This window comes from Musa acuminata, unplaced genomic scaffold (assembly GCF_036884655.1).
Source record: "Musa acuminata AAA Group cultivar baxijiao unplaced genomic scaffold, Cavendish_Baxijiao_AAA HiC_scaffold_417, whole genome shotgun sequence".
NCBI lineage: Eukaryota > Viridiplantae > Streptophyta > Magnoliopsida > Zingiberales > Musaceae > Musa > Musa acuminata.
The window spans coordinates 340,417-354,804 of record NW_027020665.1 but is presented as its reverse complement, the minus strand read 5'-3'; the positions used below and the strand labels follow the sequence as shown (position 1 = coordinate 354,804).

At 42.2% G+C, this 14,388-nt stretch overlaps 1 non-coding gene across 1 annotated transcript; it reads right to left on the bottom strand.

Moving 5' to 3' along the window:
* Positions 1 to 13,903: 13,903 nt before the first annotated feature.
* Positions 13,904 to 13,975, bottom strand: TRNAN-GUU (transfer RNA asparagine (anticodon GUU)). Its single transcript has one exon. It is a non-coding gene; the product is annotated as a tRNA-Asn (tRNA).
* Between the last annotated feature and the right edge of the window lie 413 nt (positions 13,976 to 14,388).

Sequence of the window (14,388 nt, the reverse complement as noted above, 5' to 3'; positions counted from 1 at the left end):
TAGTAGTTCATTAGTATAGATCATAGCCACACAATTCTCTCTTTTCTTCTATGCTTAACACAAGCTCTTCAACCTATTCTCTTCTTGGACACCGAACCTATATTTCAGTGGAACTAGACTAGATTCTTGCCCCTACGAGGTAAAGCCCTTTCCAGATGCACTACAGGTCGCAAGTACTTTCTTCCTTAAGCCTAGTAGTTTGAGTCGGAAAGCCTAGTTGTTTGAGTCGGAAGCTAACAAGCAAGGTGCTGAAAGCCAGTGGAATCCCTAGATTGGGTAGTGACAGACCCTAACTTCAACATGGGCATTGCATGTATGAGATATCTACTTGGCCCCTCCTATCGAACCAAAAAGGAATGATCCTCTGGACGAAACCCGGTTATGCCTTTGTAGAAGTTGCTTGGCCCCCGCTTCTAAGCCTCAAAGAATTCCATTTGAAGCATCTTTTCTCTCTTCCTTCGGCTCCTCAGTTTTCTTTTCAACCATCATTCTTCTCCTATCACTCCCGTCTCATCTAATCTCTTTGAACTCCGGCTCCTCTCTGGCTCTTGAAACTAACCATACTCACAAACACATAGCCAGTGGGCAAACTAGGAAAGCAGAGGCTTAAGAGGGAGACAATAGGAAGTGGGCAAGAAAGGATATGACACCGATTTCATTGCCTGGGAAACAGGTATTCCACTTGCATAACTTCTTCCGCTGGGCTTACTCCTGACTTCGGGCTTACTACTAACTACTGACTTCGGGCTTACTACTGACTCAACAGGCACTGCTTCATTCTATATTATCTTATTATAGGAAATCCAAGATCACTTCATATGGGTTTGATAGCAATTCATAACTTCTTTACATATAGCTTGGCTTCAAAGCCTCTCTTCTGGCTACAACTACTGATGCAACTGAATCCGGCTACTATACCTCTGCTATGGCTCTCATCTAATCTAACTCAGGCTACAGCCACGACACGACTACTGGACTGGCACCCGATACTACACACATAGGTGATACTACTTCACTCTACTACTAATGGGAATTAGGATTGAGCTCCCCTTTCTTAGTAGCAGCAATAGTACCAAGTCCTGTCTTCGTAGATGTTTTCAGCGCCCAGCTCATTATTGTAAGTATATGAAATGGATTCTCACTTTATAGGGAAAGTCTCCTACTTCTCCCTTTGATTCTGCATTGACAGGGTTATTCCATGAGGACCAGCTACTTAGTGAACTTCCTTATTCTTTGTTTAGGCCGGATAAGCACTAGCTAAAGGATGAGACGCACTTCGTATAGTCTAGTGAGTCACCTATAGGGTTAGAGTAGTAGTTTGTTTGGACTTAGCTCATTCTTAGGGATACCAGCAGCACTCTTACTTAATAGATGCGATTAGCCCCCAGTAGTAAAGCCATAGTTGGTCAAGAGAAGGTATTGTTAGCCCCAGCTCAATTCTGAGTATAGTATGCCCCATCCTCGATTGATAAGTTCTCTTCAGTATGCCCATTACTCTTATCCGTAGTGGTCGATTTCTTATACTTAATCGTTTTTGTCTTAGACAACTTAGGTTCATTCTTATCGGCACCCCTCACTTTATACCTGCAATACGGAGTTGTTATACCTGCAATACTGAGTTGCTTGCCTATTACTTGAGAGTGGCATTACTCTTAGGCTGCTATTTATTATCTGATTCCTCTTAGGCTGCTATTTCTTATTTATGAGAATGTATTAACTTATTCTCACATACCTAGCTCATGATTATGTTTCTTACCTTTCAATCTTACCTGCCTGTTCTGTTGCTAATACGACTAGCTCGATTAAGCCTTTCACTCCCGGGGTCTATCGGAGGTTTGCAAAGGGTAATCAGCCGGCGAGTCGATTTAGTATAGTAGTAACCTCAATCCCTCTTCCCTAGGCTTTGAACAAGACTTCTTCTTTGTCTTCTTATTCTGTATGAGTGCTCTTTCCTTCCCGCTTCAGATCTTCCTTCTTCTATGGTCTCTCTACTTCCTCTTTGAACTCTTTCTCCTCTACCTATGGCAACAGGCAACTATTCATTTCACCCTGCTGGCAACAGATACGGAATTGCACTCAAAAGTAGGGTCGATAGAAGAGGTATCGATCTGGACTACTCGTATACTACTTGGACTACTACGAGTTGAAGGGTTAGACTTTAGACCAGGCAAGCAACTACTAATGTTGCGACCAAGCAACGGGACAAACAACTACTAATGACCAAGTAACTACTACACTGTTAGTGCAGAGGTTATACTCCTTAGTTCTATTCTGATTCTTTTACTACTGATGCAACAGGACCAGTAGCCGAGTACCGATTATCTATATCTACTAATTGAGATTTAGCTGTTACTAATTGAAGTTAGGCTATCAGAACTCTTACCTTCTCGCTTCCAAATCCCTATTCTTCTCCAGACACTCACTCCTTTGCGGCGGTTAGCTTCCGGGGTTTTCTCAAATAAATGAGGATTTCTGGGCCCTCAACACTTCCTTCTGATCTCGTAGACTTAAATGGAACTACTTATTATTGAGTAGACTTAACAAGAACTAGGCGAACAAAAACACAATAAGGACTTACCTGTGAAGAAAGATATTATCACTGCAAAAGCTAATGCTGTTCTACTTTAATCCCCGGCGGTTTGTCGACGAGACTCCTACATCTGCTGGAACTCCACTTTCTGCCCCGTACTCTCCTTGAGGTGGAAGTTAAGAATTAAGATGGAATATCTCTTGCATATGGTGTAGAAGCAAGCTAAGACAAAGAACAGAACCTCTATTGTAGACAAAGACAAGAACAGGCCTACCGCTACAGCCTTTCACTACAAGGCTCCAGCCTTACATTCTTGAGTCGTAGGGTGGTTGGTTCGCCCCCTAGAGGTGAGCTTCAAACCAAAACTCCTGACAAGCTGCTGACTCCGGACTTGTTTAACTCAGCAGCAAGTACGGAGTAATCTATTCAAGGAGTGAGTCAAGTAAGGAATAAGCCGTTAGGTTACTCTCCTTAATTATAGGTGCATTCAATTCATAATCCAAAAGTCTTTTGCACTTACATTCCATTCTTATGCCAATATTCTCTTTTCTCTAGCTAGCACCCCGATCCATAAGCAAGAAAGCAATGCTGGCTGTGAGTTTGTTACTGTATTCCATATTAGTTACACGCTCTTCAAGATTCTTTTGCACTTAGATATTCTTTAGAGTCAGCAGTCGTCATATGTTTAGATATTCTTTAGAGTAAGGTAGACGACGATATTCTTTCAAGCAAGCACAACTCACAGAACTCCACTCGTAGACTTTTGAGCTAGAGCGGCACTGACACTGATAAAGCGACTTGGACCACACCTCGCTAAAGAATACTGCACTTGGTTATAACTGGCTTACTTGTCTGCTTGCCAGGCTTGTCACGCTCTGCTTGTCTGATTCATTTCTGAAGAGAGCGTCACTTTTGAACTCGAATTTCTGAAGAAAGAGAACGTGTAACATACGGAACAAGCAACGGAACAGTGCCTATAAAAGATTCTGGCACTCCACTCAATCTCTCTCTTGATAAGTTGGTGCGAGTGCGAAGCCAGAAGTTCATCATCGTCTCAGCACTGAAGAAGGATTACTGATACTAGAGCCTAAGGTTAAGAAGGAAAACTACTACTATAAAGCCTATCAAAGGTTTGTTTAGAAGCTAATCTACCTCACTAGTACGAGACCGGACCTAAGCTCTTGGTATAGTGAGCCAATTCATGCATAGACCGTAAGTTCCTCATTGTAAAAGGAGTTATTAAGATTCCGGACTAGCTACAGGCATCTACTGCTAAAGAAAGAGATCCATTATGCTAACCATGGTAACTTGTCACTAGAAGCTTATGGAGATGCGGACTGGGGCGTATAGATTCGGTAACCAAAAGCCTTAATTCAAATAACAGAGAAGAAAATCCAAGAAAAGAATGGAATTGAGGCGCAGGTTTGAGTATAGAAGTAAAAGAATCAGAGGTTTTGTTCAAGTCAGAGTAGCGTCGTTGCTGAACTAATTCAGACACACCCCCGTTTGGTAACTACACATCTTATCTTGTCGCGGTTGGTAATTAAACATCTTATCTTGTCCCGATTGAAGAGGATCCCACAACTCCAAAGTCAGAAGCATGTTAGAACTTTTTCTCACAATTCCTTCTTATTACTATTTATGCTTTCGTCGAGCGGCAGGGAGCTTAGGGACAAGCAAATACTAATTAAGCTTGTGCAGTTGAATCCTATTTAGAAGCTGTTTCCAGAGATGCTGTATCTTTATGAAATTCTATACCAAGTGCTGAGGCGTTCAGTTTAGCGAGGAAAAAGGGATGCAGTGTGTTTCAATTCCGGAACTTATATTATATGAGGATGCGAAAGAGAGTGAAATTCCCGATTTGATCAGTGCTCGATAAGAAATGACTGGTTGACTTTACCGCTATAATCAATTCAAACGAAAAGGTCAGAAACGGAATCATTAGCTAGCCAGGTATATTATAGAAGAAGGTCACCTCCCATGCGCTCTTCTCTTAACTAACCGGCTCTTCTCTTAACTAACCGGCTCCTCTCTTAACTAACCCTGTACGTGCTCCCCGACTTTCAGAATGAAACATTGTACTAAAAGAATGCAAGTAAGAAATAGAAGAATAAAATAATGATTCAGTTGGGGGCTTGCCCGAGATGCTTTCCCGAGTAGTGGTCGACCGCTGCTTAGCCTTGTTCAACTGATTGTCCCGCTCTAATTCCTTGTAAAGAATACGAGTTAGTTGAGTTAGCCGTTGCGCGTAAGCTTATTGACCCAGACCCACGTAGCGATAAAGTATAGAGGAATAGTCTAGAGGTTTAGTCGAAGTTAACCGAGTTGTACTTCAGTAGAGTTACAGATGAGTTGTACTTCAGTAGAGTTACAGATGAGAAGTCAACAAGCTACGGAACAAGCAAGTTCCAAAAGAGAAGCTCAAGTTCTAACGTGAGTGTTTGCCAGCGCAAGAACAAGTAACGGCGCTATAGGAAGCAAAGCAAAGACAATAAGGCTAAAGAACTGGTGCAAAGACAATAAGGCTAAAGAACTCGTGCTTACGTTAGAGAGTTTTGGGGTAAGCAATGAGAATTAGATAAGGGATAATAAGAGTTCGGAGTGAGGAAGCAACGACGCGTTTAATGCTCTTACTTGCTGGTGCTTATTCTAGTTTCATCTTACTAGTGCTTATTCTAGTTTCATGCTCTCTCTTACTTAACTAGTGCTTATTCTAGTTTCATGCTCTCTCTTACTTCCTAGTGCTTATTCTAGTTCCGCTTGTTGGGCTAGGTTAATCTATTCTATTGGTTGTCATCAGATTCTTTTCTTCAATGAGACTTTCCCTAATTGATTGGATTACCCTGGCCTGGCCGACGATAACTCTCCTTAGCGCCCAGCACTTTTCGTATAACTTCTTGGCTTGCTAGCTGCTTTTCCTATAACTTGGCTTGCTCCTGTTTGTTTTCGGGAGTTCCAAGTTTCGACCTTATATATAATCATCTCTTTTCTCATGCATCGGTTAAGCGCATATAAGAACAGTTCTCGTTGGCTGTAGTTCATAAGTCAAGTAGATAGAAGCTCTGCTCACGTAACTCCCGATGAAGAAAGCACTCTGTTATCGACCCGAACTCTTCTTTCAGTGAAGAATGGAATTGTGAATTACCCGCTTCTAAGCCGTAACTTCCCGTAGAAATGCATTCTTATCCTCTGTTTTATACCTTCCCTTCCAATGAAACTAGAAAGTCATATAGTAGTTCCGGGTTGATGCTCAATTGACCTCTCCCTCGCAAACCTAGTAGTGCTTCTTCACAAACAACCCTAGCCTAACTAGTAAGATCTAGTACAGTACAAAAGGCTCGTTTCCAGCCCCTTTATAGTAGTTGTCCAAGTCATCTATGCGAGGCTTTTCCGCAGGGTTGCTAGTAGTAGGTTTGATTCTTTTGTTTGATACCTTCTCCTGTGCCTGTTCGAGTGATAGTTAGTTCGGGTTCAGGGCATTTGTAGCAGTTGCCAGAGGTATAGAAGAACGCTGTTACTAATTTCATAGGTAGAGTGCAGAGTGACTTGGCCCAGTAGAGATAGGTTAGAGTGCTTGTTGAATCTCCGTGGAATCCGTATCCGTGTTTGTTAGCGCAAGGAGAGGACTATACTATCAATCCGGTATTGCAGTTCAAAAGTAAGCAATTGACCTTATTTGCCTTTTGAGTAGTGGATTTGCTAGTTGAAGACCTTTCCCCTGTATCTTAATAGTTAATAGAGTTATATCGGAGAGGAAAGAAAAGAGAAGATAAAGAAGGGCATATAGAGTAGTACCCGTACCCTTGAGTGGAATGATTTGTTGAAAGTTACGTTCTTGCCCAAACTAGCAGTATCATAGCCAGGTCCTGTTCTCAAGTAAGTTTATGAATTACCTGTTGGAGTGGAATCGCTCTTGTCGAATTCTTCTCTTATTAAGGAAAAATCAAGGATAACGGAACTGGGTTGGCCATTAGAGGAAGTATTTACTGGGTTGGTAGCTTGTCTGCTTGATTATACATTACTTGTCAGCTTGTTTCTGACTTATTAGTGGAACTCTCCTACTATTCCAGTGCTCGTGCGCCTCTTGCCAATCCATACTCCACATTAGCAGTTGTTTGGACGTTATCCATTGCATCTAACTCTGGATCTGTATCGACTACAAAAGGGTATGCAAAACCCTATCAAGGGGAATTGAGGAAACGACCTATCGAAATACAGACTAGTTCTTAGGATAAGAATGAAGTTCATTGTTGACAGAGTGAGGGTCGGGTGTGAGTGAAAGTTGACAGTTCCTGTTCGAGTGTAGTATACGAGATCAGATGCGGTAAGTCAGTTCATTTTGCCAGTAGTTGATAGTAGCTAGTTTCATTCTGCCTTTCCTACTCAAGAGCACTAGCACAAGAAGGGTAGTTACCGATCCTAAAGATATAGGCTTGAAATGCATTATATCGATTCGAAATCATTCCTTGGAAACCCTATTCTTACCGGGTAGTCAACAGCAGCCGAAGATGGATCCAAAGCTTAATCTGGATACGGATTAGGATCATCTGCTGTGTGAGGAAATTCTGTTTCTGGTCAAGGTCCAGTATAAAGTGGAGTTCCTAGAGAGAAAAGTAGGCCAGTTCAAGTTATAGGTGAGGAGTGACAAATGAATTAGGATCAAAAGCGGAATCAAGATAATAGGGAGTAAGGCTTAAATGGCTATATGGCTTCCAAATGCTTTTTGAAACGTATGTTGATTTAACTAATAGATGCTGTGTGAGGGCGACCCTATTTACATAGCGTTCCTGAACACATATTTCGGGGCGGGCTGATTTCCAAATGTGTGATCTTTACCTTTTTGGGGGTGATAAAGGTCATAGCATTGGGTCATCCTTTTTCGTCGAATGTCCTGGACCCGATTGGAATCAATCCGTTTTCAAGCAGGGCCGGGAGAGAACAAAAAGAAGGATCAAAACATCGGAAACATCGAAAGCCTTTCTGAACCGAGGCATGCCTCTGGAAAAAGCATCCGTTTGCACGAGGTGGAAGCTTCTAACGTAACGTAGCTGGACAAGGTATCTAAGCATAGCAGAAACCAAAGTTCTCTAACGAAATACATCATCCCATAAACGAGCTTGAAACTAACCCCCTAACTGCTATAAGAAAGGAATACGATAACCGTAGAGAGAAGGCACAGTTGCATGAAATCAAGTGTGGTCAATCCTCTTTGTATATGCCTATGGTACTTATGGACTTGGCGAAATAAGAGCATCTTTTCTCCCGTTTACGAGTTGATTCAAAACCAATACATCAAGTGATAGCTAGAGCGCTTCTTTCTTTTCTTCGCCTCTTCTCGTTAACCTCGTTAACTAAGCAAAAGAATCCAAATAATAAGTTCTAGATAGAGCCAAAAGAATCCAAATAATAAGTTCTAGATAGAGCCAGATTATGCTCCTCGAATTGTATTTGCTGCTGGCTCTTGCCTATTATATAAGTCATGCCATTCTGGTCTTCCGGACTGTAGGTCTCTATCGAAATAACAAGCGGAGCCTCGGACTATGACACTTTGGCAATTGGAGCATCTTTCTGTTGTCCCATGTTTGGACCTACCCTACGGGGAACCGACTAGTCACCTGCTCTGCTTAGTTTTCATAATATCTGGAAGTAGGCTTTCAGCACCTTTGTCGTTTACTGCGCGAACTCATACGCAAACTTTGATGCTAACTCGAATGATGTCTCGGGAGAATTCCCTTTTCAAGCACCTGCAGGACTGGATCCTCGGACGACATTAAAAAGAAAAGCAATCTCGAGAGTTTACCAAGGATGGGAAATCTACTCTATAGACTGATGCGGGAAAGGCTGTTTAGAAGGAAAGGAGAAATGTTATCAATTTATCATAGGTTCTAAGTGATCCATTTCGTGTCACGTCGTCCTATCTATAGAGTCAGAAGGCATATGTTCCAGTCTCAAATCTATACTCAAACTACCAATATCGATATTTGGAGTATAGTAAAGCTCCGACTCCCTTATTTCTTTGAAACGTCCATTGGTCACATAGATTACTTCGTTAAGGAAAACTGCTTGAAAAGTGCTCATCTCTTCGTTCTCCTCCTTATGCTAATGCGAATATCCCGTTTTTGGTTATGAAAGAGAAAGATATGTATCCTGCCCCACCTCTCTTTAGTGCTTTAGTGACTCCTGCCCCACCTCTCTTTCTTTAGTGCTTTAGTGACTCCTGCCCCACCTCTCTTTAGTGCTTTAGTTAGTTGATAGAGACCAGTACAGTAGGAATAGGCAACTTCTTTGAAAGTGGGGAAGCATTGTTTGGTGAGACGGGCAAAAAGAATCTGGGATGGAACAAGTACAGTAGTTCCTCAAAGACATGGGTCATTGACAAAGGGACCGCAGACTACATTAATTCCGCTAGGCTAAGAGACCAAAGACTCCACTTCAGTTTACAGGAAGAGATAATTACTAGAGCAGTTCCAAATACTAGCACTTGATTGAATTCCATCAAACGCCCAGCCTAGTCTGATTGAAAATAGGCATTTTGCGTAAGAAAGGGGCTCAGCTGGAAGGTCAAGGAAAATGGATAAGGTATAGCATTGCCGGTGGGAAGGAAAGACTAGTGTTTAGCAATCTGGGTGGGAAGGAAAGACTAGTGTTTAGCAATCCTAAGGAACTAGCTGCTGCAATTGAAATAGAATAAAGTTCCGGAATTAGCTCTTTGTTGAAGGCATAAGCGCTGCTATTGAATGCTTTTATGGCCTTACTCTTTTCCTTTATCACTGTTGAATCCAATCTTAGAAGGAAAGAAGTGAACAAGGGATGACTCCATGAAAGGGCTTTGTTTCTCTTCTCTATCCGCATGTCGTCCAGTGGGAGCATGTCTTACTGTGGGAAATGCCTTACGCCGTCTCTGAGGCTAATACCCGCGCAATAGAGCAATCAATACTCTTGACCGACAGGAGCTCTAGTTTGAAAGGACTTGCATTTGCTCTCCGGCCAAGAGAAAGACTAGTTATGGTCCGGTTCTGCCTTTGACCGCTGATAACTTGTTTTACAGCTTTGGAATACCTTAACTTCTTCTTCTGCTAATATCGGAGTCGGATGCCGAATAAAAGGATTGAGTGCCTGACTTTCTTTCTTCTGCTCGGTACGCTTAAAAGGAAGGGGTGTATCATCTGCAAATTCCATAAGGTTAGGACGGACACTGCTTATTGCGGAGGAGCCTCTAGCTCACTATGATTACCCCGCGGATTCCATAATTGCTCCGCCACCGGTATAATAGAAAGAAGCGATGTTCTAGTTTAAGGGCACGTCCTACCTCCCTTTTCCGTCCAATAAGACCTTCCCACTCCTGATATGTACTATTGCTTGAACTGCAAGACTCTCGGATGTTAAACCTGCTAATTGCCTAATAAAGTTGATTGGACCAAACAAAGGAAAAGTTCAGTAATTACCCCGATAGGTAATGATAGGTCAGTGAACAGCTGGGGAATTAGCCCTTTTTCACGGGGTTTCGTGGCAGTGTAACAATTTCTATGCCAGTTTAGGAAAGGAAGTCGACTTGCAACCAAAAAGACGGGGACAACTTGTTACAATATCGATGTCAGTCTACGAAGGAAAAGTTAGTGACAACGAGCCAAGTAACGGCCAAGCAACAATAGTAGTAAAGAGGAAATAAGTGGAATCCGTTCTCATATAGTAAGTCAAAGAATAGAGTTTACTTATTTAAAGAAGATAGAAACTAACCCAGTGCTTAAAGAAGATAGAAACTAACCCAGTGCTGTGGGGCTCTCCCTCTCGCCACTCCTTATAGTGGAATTGAATTGAAGAGGGCAGGTCGGGTCAGCTGAAGGTGGAATCCCTTTTGTTTAATACGTGTACCTGCTTCATTCTTATAACCTCTTGTCTAATTCTAACCTTCATTCGGTATACCTCGACTCTGGCAACACCGACACTCGAGCCTGTAATGGATGAAACCCCGAACCTACCTCTACTATGGCTCTCATCTCATCTCACTCAGGTATTTTATTTAATATGACAACTAGAAATCTTATCCGCTACATATACAGATGATAACAACTAGAAATCTTATCCGCTACATATACAGATGAAACAGGACTACTCTACAATACCTCCGGCTCACAGAGACATAGCAAGTAGGCAAGCAACAGTAGGAGTGAGCTCAAAAGTCAACAAGGAATAGCTCCCCCTGCCTCTATCTCCTCTGGCTCTCATCTATCCAACTCTGGCTCTACTTTCTTCATCGCCAACCGTAATAGAAGTGACAACTGGTTCTTCTCAAGAGATTGAGTACCTTTTCTAAGAGGCTTGTATTTGATATTACTTGTTTCTATGCGCTAGAGAAAGTACGTACCTGTTCTTTAATGAATTTGTAGTGTATACCTTAACCATCTTCCGTAGCGAGCGGTTGGCAAAAGTGACCAATTGAACTCCTGGTGCTCTTCTCCGGTCTTCCACTCTGCTATTCTGATATAACTACTATTAACTATGTGGTCTTCTACTCTGATATTCGAATTCTCTACAAGGTACAGGTCACCAAAGACAGATGAAAGTCAAACACCCGGGGCGCGAATAGCTTCCCTTTCTTTCTAAACAAGAATATCTCTTTAAAACAAGAATATCTCTTTCCGATCTCAACTCTCACAAGAACAGGACTACCTGGTATTCCAATAATCATAACAGACCTCGCGAACAGCCTATCATCTATAATACCTGGGTTCAGTCTAGCTCCCCTTGCTTTAAGTCTGCCTAGACACCGTATCAGTCTTTGATTCACTGGTTATAGCCACCAAGGCACTACTAGACAAGTAACTGCACCAAGTCACTATGTTTGTTGCGCGGTAGCGAGCGAAAAGACTACCTAGCTCAATTCCGAGCACTGGTTCTGGTAGTAAGTAGTATCAGTCTTGCTTGCACTGCTTTCAGGCTTACTACCTAACAGATCAGTCTGAGTAGACCTAGCAGCAGGCTTACTACCATTAGCTGCAGACTTGGATTCACTGGTTGGTGTCCGAGTAGCCCTGGTTTGAGTCTGGTACATACCTATAACAGATGCGGGCAATCGGTTGGCTTACAGGGAATCAGCAGCACCAGTATCAGCCCGAGCATACCTAGCTTCCGCCTCAGTACCGGTTTCAGGCTTAGAGTTGACTGTTGCATTCTTTGATTCACTAGCTAATCTCTGCCTCAGTAGCACTGGTATCAGGCTTGCTAGCACTCGTTCCATTCTTATACTGACTAGTTTGATTCTTGGACTCGGGCCGGATAGCCTGTGACTCCTTAGCTGCAGTCTCGTTGGCACTGATTGAAGCCTGCTCGGTGTGGGTTGAAGTCTTTCCCTCATTAGCATCAGTCTTAGTAGCAGTGGTTGGATTCTGAGTATACATAGCATCAGTCTTACTATCAATACAGAGCCTCAGTCTTACTATCAATACAGAGCCTCAGTAGCACTAGTATCAGTCCCATAAGCTATACGCCACCGTTTCAGGCTTAGTAGACACCGTTGCATTCTTAGTACCAATACCTAGCATCAGTAGACACCGCATCAGCCCGAGGAACACTGGGTTAAGCCACCAAGGCACGGGCCAAGTGGAGTTTGAGGCCTTGGTCGTTAGTCGTTGGTTAGCTCAATGCCTTAAACTGTCTTTAGCTTCCTACTACTTTACTAACTTCATTACTGTTGGCTGTATTCGAAGTCATAGGTATTCGACATACTAGATTGAGACTATGTGCACGAATCGCTTTGTGTGGTAAGAGAGGGAAGCGTCGCTTGTTAGAACCATAAAGATGTAGCTGACCAAGCAAGTCTGTAAGTTCATGAACCCGGGGTAGATGCTCTAGCCACTTCCTTCCTAACTTAAGCTGCTAGCTAGTTCCATTTTAGTAGCAACTAATACACTAACCCGCTATGAAAGCTTTCCAAAAATATCCCAAGCCTTCGGTGAGAGCATTCCACCAACCAAACAAAGAGCGATGGACACAGAGAGATTACGGTTTCTATGGGAAAACATCTTCTTTGAATTGAAAGGAAAGAGGGATTAATGCACAATGGTAAGCCTTCCTTTACTAACCTACGGTAAGGAAATAGAAAGAGAAACTATTTCAACGAGGTTCAATTCTTCCATGATAGCTTCCCATGGTTTCAAGGGGGGTTGCCTTTCTGGCTCCGTGCATACTGGGATGAATCTTGTGTTTTCGATTCTAAGGTAAGGGACCCAGGCATTATTCTATAATTAATGAAAAACACTCTAAACTATAATCAATGAAATCATATCTATTCAACATCTGAGAAATATAGTAACAAAACACCTTTCCTTATTTGACTTATTCTATAATTGGAAATATGTGAAATAGATATAAATCCAAAATGCCAAGGTCGTCTGTCTTATGAAAAACGAGAATTATGACTTATCTTCTCTATCACTTCACACCTCGGAACGCACTGTGAGATTTATGTCTTTCTTTATAGATAGATAGAAATGGAGAGAAAGGCGCCTTTTACATCTTCTTAACCCGAAATGGCAGAGGATAGGAAAGGTTCCTTTATTATGGTACTCCCGGGAACTTCTCCTGTGGAGACGGGGTGGGGCCTGTTGCTCAGAGGATTAGAGCACGTGGCTACGGTGTTGGCGAATCCCTCCTCGCCTACAATCTGACCTTTTGGTTTGGACCTTTCCCTCAGGGGTGTGGGTAGGAAAATGGATAGCGGACGCAAAGCTATTGAACTTGGTTTGCTATGGTCTTTCTTTGTCGAAATGGAATGGCCTTACTACTGATTTGGATTTCTCATGAAAGATTCGATCATTACATATTGTAACCAATACCGTAATCAGCATATTTGTTACTCCCCAGAACTCTTGTAACCAATACCGTAATCAGCATATTTGTTACTCCCCAGAACTCTTCCTCAGCCAGGGAAGAATTGCAGAGCAAGTATTTGTATTAGTGGCATAGCAAGCCTTCCTCGCAAGTTAAGTATTAGTCGCATAGCAAGCACAAGTCTCAAGTATTAGTGGCATAGCAAGCACAAAGGCTTTTGGACAGAATAACAGAGCACAAGTATAGTATTAGTTGTATTGCAATCGTTCCTCGTCATTAATATGTTTGCTCGCTTGTGGCCTATCGGGAAAATCGATGATCAAAAGGAGACACTGCTAGTACATCATCTAAGAATGATGAATTGGATATTTACAAGGGATCGGAGCCGAGGTATTGCGATTCTTATATATCGTTGAACAGAATGTGAGTAGATGAGATATAGAATGCAATAGAAACAAGGACAGCGAACGGATACTCCTAACGGGCTTTCAGCACCTTCCTTTTCACTCTATTCTTCATTAACCTAGAAATCATGAATCCAATCTCCCCAAGTAGGATTCGAACCTACGACCAGTCAGTTAACAGCCGACCGCTCTACCACTGAGCTACTGAGGAACAACGGGAGAGATTCTACCTCATAGAGTGAAACCCCCGTTCTAAACCAATTCCAAATATGAGTCCGAAGCTTCGCTTCCTTCGTCCGGAATTTCTTCCTAGTAGGCTCCGTTCCATGCCTCATTTCATAGGGAACCTATCATAGTGGCTGGCTCTATTTCATTATATGACATTTCATTATATTACATCCATATATATCCCAATTCCATTCATTTAATATACCTTTGCTTTGGTGTCATTGACATAAGAGATGTAAGTTAGAGTCTAGCAATGAATTCTAATAGAAATCGATTTATGGCAAATCACTAATTCATATATAAAGAATCATATATCATAAGAATGGAGAAATTGCACCAATAGAGCAATAGAAAGGAAAAGGGGGTGGGTTTTGTGATGATTTGGATTTCTACTAG